This window comes from Thunnus thynnus, chromosome 11 (genome assembly GCF_963924715.1).
Source record: "Thunnus thynnus chromosome 11, fThuThy2.1, whole genome shotgun sequence".
Lineage (NCBI taxonomy): Eukaryota > Metazoa > Chordata > Actinopteri > Scombriformes > Scombridae > Thunnus > Thunnus thynnus.
The window spans coordinates 31111415-31118336 of NC_089527.1; positions in this window are offsets into that span (position 1 = coordinate 31111415).

Below are 6922 nucleotides of genomic sequence, written 5' to 3' on the forward strand. Positions count from 1 at the left end.
AACAGTTGAACTGCTTTTGCACAAAACATATATAGCCCCAAACACGCTGTCAGTGGTAAATAAGGACAGTTATTTGCTGAATTTAGGCTTCAGGAGACACTGAAACACTTTTGTTTCAACATAAGAACAGATACGTGAGCAATGACAGTAACTACTAGTACAATTAAATGTGTCTAAATATGAAAACTTCCCTTGATAGTCCTCTTACAATGATGGAACAAAATATTCTGAGGGAATTGGATTTAGAGTTTAAATATAATACAATAAAAAAATGTCCTGACAGTAGGGTCATTTCTGGTCATTTTGTGCCCTGGGCCAGACATTTACTGGTGCCCCGGTGGGAACCGATCTTTTCATAGCCACATTTTTGACTGGATCGCAACAGAGGGAGCCAACCCTATAACTGTGTCTGTCTGTCACTGAGTCACTCACTCACTCACTGGCTGAGTGATGAAACACACTGTACTGGGGTCATTTGCACTCAGCATTAATGATTAACTTGATAGTTACTACATTAAAACTATTTTTGCGTTGTGGATAAGTGAAATAATATATAAAACATATAAAAAAATAGCCTAAATCTGAACTCAACCCTTCTTACAACAGCACCATATAATCTATACCCAATGTATTTTAAGTATTATTAAATGTTTTTCTCATATGTACAGCACCTTGAGTCACAACTACTGTATGAAAAGTGTATATACAAATAAATAAACAATCAACTTAAACTTACATAAAAACAAACAAAATGCCGCAATGTCCATGTCTGATGGGAACCAGGCGACATACAAATTAAAAGCCCCGTAGCGTTTCATACACGGTCAAGCCATATACTAGGTTTTGACCTAGTATTGTTTAGACCTAATGATACTTTAGTTTTATTCAACTTTATTGAACTTCATTCATTTCTGGTCTGTGTCATGTCATAAACAACACATAGACTTGTCTGTTGATGAGTACGTTTATAGTAGCATTAAGGACATTTTACTGACATGCGTACCTCCCATTTGATTTGCAGTGTTCATACAAAGTTTTGAAGATGCTTGTCATTTCAAAAAAACGCTCTAGTAATATAAAATATTGCACATAATTACAAAGGTGTTACATTTTGATTATAACACTCTGAATATGTTGAGGATACGATCTATATCTGCAATGTTATGTTGCCAGTGGAACAGAAAGTAAGAGCATCACTGTCAATTTCTTCCTGTAGCAGAACCATAGACTTGACTTACTTGAGACTTGACAGCAGAAACATTCAAAGTATCAAATTTAGTCCTGGTAAAAAAAAAAAAAAAAAATCAATAAAACAGAATTAAGAGTCTACAGCCACACCAGCAGCTCTGTGAGGTTGTACTTAGGCAGGCACAGGGGTGCTCTGAGCTTAATGCTAACGCTAGCGTGGCATGACTGATGGGAATGTCATTAGTTTGCAGGTATTTGGTCATAAACCAAAGTATTGGACAAATTTTGAGCTGTGCCATGTACCACGAAGTAAGTTTAACTCAGTCTGGCCCTCTTTGGTGATCCTGGATAGGATACTTTTTGAATAAAAGACAGGGTTTAGTTTTATTTTTAATTATTATCACAAAGTCACCTTGTGTTATTCTGAGCTGCAGTGATGGAATAAGAGTGTAAAAGCGTTGACACTGTCAGCTATCCATTTCGGAATTAAATTAACTTTGCACAATTTAAATGCAGCTTCAGTGACTGTTATGTACTGTATTTAGTGTCATCAACTATCTCTCTGTTTGTTAGAAGCTCTGTTTTAAACTCAGAGTGGACACAGGAAAGTTTGGAACAGCACAATGATTCTACTGACCTTTAAAAATATATATTGCTCTTTATCACTTGTCACTTTATTGTAAACTCAGGACTTTTGTCCATGCCAGGATCCTGTAGAAATGATGACTCAATGTTTCCAGGGATCTGACTGGTCAGTGGGCGTGCTGTTTGCAGGTTTTAATCTGATCCTCTGAAGTTAAACTACTGAGGAGCAGGTTAGCCATTCAGCTGGTACCATGGTGATCTACCCCGGTTAAAAGTGAATGAGCTTCTTGATATCTGGCAGTCCATCCAATAGTTATCAAGATGTTTTGCTCAAAACCACAAATCACCCTCATGGTGGCATCTGATGAAAAGCCAGGGGATCACCAAAATCATTAGGATTTATTGTCTGGGAACCATGAATTTTGTGCCAATCCAACTAGCAGATGTTGAAATTTCACTGACATACTGTTTTTCACAGCATTATTGAAAACTTTGACCTGCTGGTGCTAGAGAAAAGTTAGAGAATCAGTAAAGTCATCAGGATTCATTCTCTGGGAACCATGAATGTCAATCCATCCAATAGTTGTTGAGATATTTCAGTCTGGATCAAAGGCGTGGACTGTCCCAATGACAGGATAACATTGTCATCCCTAGAGCTATGTTACTAACATGGCAAAAAGACAGCAGCACGCAGGTGTAGCATAGCTGCTCAATTTAAAATATTTACTTATTAGGCCTTTTCATTGAATGGTCTCAGCTTTATAAACCCAGCTTTGTCATGAAGGAAATGAAAGACTTTCATCTTGATTTTCAATTTGCTTATAAAGACTTGAGATTTTAACAGGAACTGAACAGGGCCGTAGTAGAGCAGTATATAGCCTGGTACAAACTGGTTGGCATGGCTTTAACCAAGTGGCAGTGGATCAAACTGCAGAGTGAACTGGCAGCTCAAAGAGCAGCAAGTGTGACTGTGTTATTAATATTAGCATGTCTTAATAAAACAGTGCTAAATACACATAATTACCTGCATAGATGAGTGCAGAATGATTATCTTTAGTATGCAGGTTCTGTCAGACTGAGGCATCCTGTGAGCACTATCCTCCACACTGCTGACTGACACTGTTGAGTAAGTTGCCCTCCATCCTGACCCCTCAGTGCAGCGGCTGCTTACTTTGCAGTTGGTCCAGGGATCAGAAACAGAGAGCACAAATCATTATTTCTACTTCACAAATGTGAACCTCTAACATTGTGTTCCTCTAAAGGCCTCACAACCGCAGAGATAAAAGCTGTTGTTTATCATGGCATCTTTTCCAACAATTGTCTTTGATCAGTTACCGTGACGTCTCATCTCCTCCATCCCAGTCCTTAAAATTCCAAATTCCAGCGCTCGGAGTCGGGGCGTTGGGTTTTAAAGAATGTGGCGACTCCGTTTAATGAAGCCAAGCTGGCTCCACTAATTAGTCAAGTCCAGTAATGACCGGAATCCCCTGTTAGACAAAGCAACCAAATACCTGATGGCTACCAATCATGTTCTGTCCTTCATGGGAAAAAATGCCCACAATTTATTTTGCTGACTGTCATGTCCCCAATTAAGAGGGACAGTTTAGGGGAGATCCCTCCACAGCAGATTGATCCAAGGTGAATTACAGGGCATACTATCGTTAACTATAGACAATTCTTCATGGTTTTTGTCTTCATGTGCATTTAGATGAATGCATATTTTGTGCTATAACACTCTCATGGTTAAAGTCCCTATGATGCATAGGCATGTACATACACTGTGTTGCAGGATCAGTACATGTAAGAATATGAAAGGATTACAACCAATTACGATTTCAATAAAATTCAATAAAGCTCTATTAGTGTAATTGCCTTAACATATGATGATATTCAAATACCCAATTCTAATCAGTGGGTTAAGAGATGGCTTGCAGTTTTTACTTATATAGAAAAAAGGAACGTTTAGGATTTGTGTAAGATGCGGGCACCTTTTTTACATTTCAGACAGGCCTGACTGTGTAGACGCTTATGATCAGATAAGTTACAGATAAACATGGTCAAGTATTACCATTCCTGCTAAATGATGTCTTGACCTATGATTAGGCCCTGCAGCAAGTATAAGGCTGTGTTGTTGACAGTTGACACCATCTAACCCCTTACCCAATGTACCTTTAAGCTTTGAGTCTTGAAACCCAAGCAAAGAGCAGATACTTGGCAGTTTGACCAGGCTTTATATACACTGTATCTGCTTAGGCTAACATACTGTGGCTGGCCAAATTGGCCTCATAGGCACTTTCACCTGAATCCATGGCCCACTCAGTTATCCCACTGACATCACTGTTTATCTAGTTTCACCAGCTCTTAATTGGCCACCTCACCAGTGTGAAAAACTTTTCATGAATCATATCCTTAACCTGTCTTACTAAAGAAAATTGTTTTAGTATGAAGTTGTGTTTGAGTGTAAGAGTGCAGACAAGTTTACAGTGTGGGTACCCTCTCAATATCTGATGTTTCATTGAGTTGGGCCTACAGCTCTCTGAAAAAAGCTAACTACATGCTAGCTAACAGGCTAACCCACCAAACAACAAACAAAGCAGTCCTCTTCAGCTGCTTCACTTTGGCAAGCAGCAAGGATCAGTGCTGCTGCTATCACAGGGTTGTTTGCCACTTCTTTTACAGCAAAAATAATATGGTTCTAGTTAGAGAGGGAGATGATGTCCTCATTGTATTATACACTCTAGTAGAGGGTCATCATCAACCTATTACTAATCTACGATACAATGTAATTATAAATTATAATTAACCTATTAACTTTTTTTTTCTTTTTTTTGTTTTCAGTGGCTACCTGGTTAAGATAAAAAACAAAACAGTGTCAAAACATCCTTATTCTGCTGCAGCCGATGACTGTGCACAGCATTGATCAAATGCTTACTGATGGCTGAGGTACTGCCATTCATCACACGTTGGTGCAGCAACACGTCCATGATGAGTGAGTCCACATTCCACAGAGTGATACCAATTAGAAATGCTGACGCAGCAGCGTGACGCTCAGAGCAGAAATGTCTTTTGATCATCACAACAAAAGGCCAAATGACTTGTATAACAGACCTGCTGTCTTGGTGTGTGTGTGTGTGTGTGTGTGTGTGTGTGTGTGTATAACCTTTAAAAATCACTATTGCAATTATCTACTACATCTTAAAAGTCTACCATAGACCTAAAAAATATCACATCAAAAAGAAAAAAAATCAATGTACAATTACCTACTAGTATATGATATTGATGTCATAAGAAACAAGATAATCTGATATACTTTTGTGTTCCTTTGCTGTACATTTAGTATGTTGTGAACAAGTCCAGGTTAAAGTCCAAGGAAAAAGCAATATGTTGATCAACAGCCAGGATGTGTGTTGCTAGTGAACACAAATGTATTGCAATTGGAACACAAAATATTGTAACCAAGCGCAAATGTACACAACACAGCACACAATACAACACATATAGATAGACGGGACAGGAAATGGACTGTGTCTAGGGCTGGATTAACCCACTAGGGGGCTCTGGGGCAAAATCATTTTTATTAATATTTATTATTATTTAGTCTTGTAGCCGTCAGCCATGCCAAACTGACATGATTTCTCAGAAATGAAATAATTAAAACAGGTGTCTATGACATAAACCTTTAGGATTATTGGATTAGATTCATTATTAGACTTGTCACATGACCGCACAAGTACATGTAGTGAAATGTTGTTGCATCAAACTCCCAGGCAGTGCACAAAATAAGTACAAGAAATTATAAAAGCTAAGTTAATGTTTACAAAATCTGTACCTATATCTGTGACAATAAACAATAAAAAATAAAACTATTGATAAAAAGCAAGTATAATCAGTTTGAGACCCACATTTCTGTGTTAAGTAACACTGAGGATATTGTTTCAAGAAACTTTTGAAATGAGGATATGGAATAAGAGAAAACACTTCCGGTGCGAGTGACTCCAACTAACCTGCAATCAATATGGAGCCTTTGGGGCCCCTGCAGGTCTGGGCAGTTGCCCATTTTGCCCAGTTGGTAATCCAGTGTATATGGCTTTAAAGCATGAAATAAAATAATAATCTAGTCTATTGACTGCTAAAGTGACAACTAATGTATATAAAACATAGATGTGAATGCTTGAGTTATGAGTTGCAATTTCTACTTGTACTTTCTATACGTGTACTTTCTATAATTATGAGATAGCCCATCAGGTGAGTAATAGCCTATATAAATACAGTGGTGTAAAGTAACTAAGTACATTTACTCAAGTACTGTACTTAAGTACAATATGAGAATACTTGTGCTATACTTGAGTATTTCCATTTGATGCTACTTTATACTTCCACTCCACTACATTTCAGAGGGAAATATTGTATTTTCTACTCCACTACATTTATCTGACAGCTTTAGTTACTTTTCAGATGAAGATTTGACACAATAGATAATATAACAAGCTTTTAAAATACAACACATTGTTATAGATGAAACCAGTAGTTTCCAACCTTTTTGGCTTTTGACATCTTACAAAGAGCAGTGTGTAGTCGGGGTCACATTTCACATATCTATGAGTTGTTAACAGCTCCACCAAATAGTGATTTTTCTCTCTGAACTCCTCACATGGTTTAATTTCAATAAATGTTCAAATGATCCAATATTTCACCAAAATCAAAGATTAGACAAAAAGTCTAAAAATGTAAAACAGATTTGTGTATCAGAACTTTCTTCTTTCCTCTCCCATTAATCATCTCACGACCCCTCAGATTTATCTGGTGACCCTCTGGAGGGGCCCGACCCCTAGGTTGGGAACTACTGGACTAAAGTAGCTAACGGCTAACTGAGTACTTTTACTTTAATACTTTAAATTGGCTACATTTTGCTGCTAATACTTATGTACTTTTTCTTAAGTAGGATTTTTAATGCAGGACTTTTACTTGTAATAGACTATTTTTACATTGCTGTATTGGTACTGTTACTTAAGTATAGGATCTGAATACTTCTCCCACCACTGTATAAATATAATTATTATATATTCATGATCATATTAATTCTAAAATTACTCATTCTTTTCCTCCTGGTGGGAATGTGTTACCACATTAGCCTGTTGGGTCCCACAGA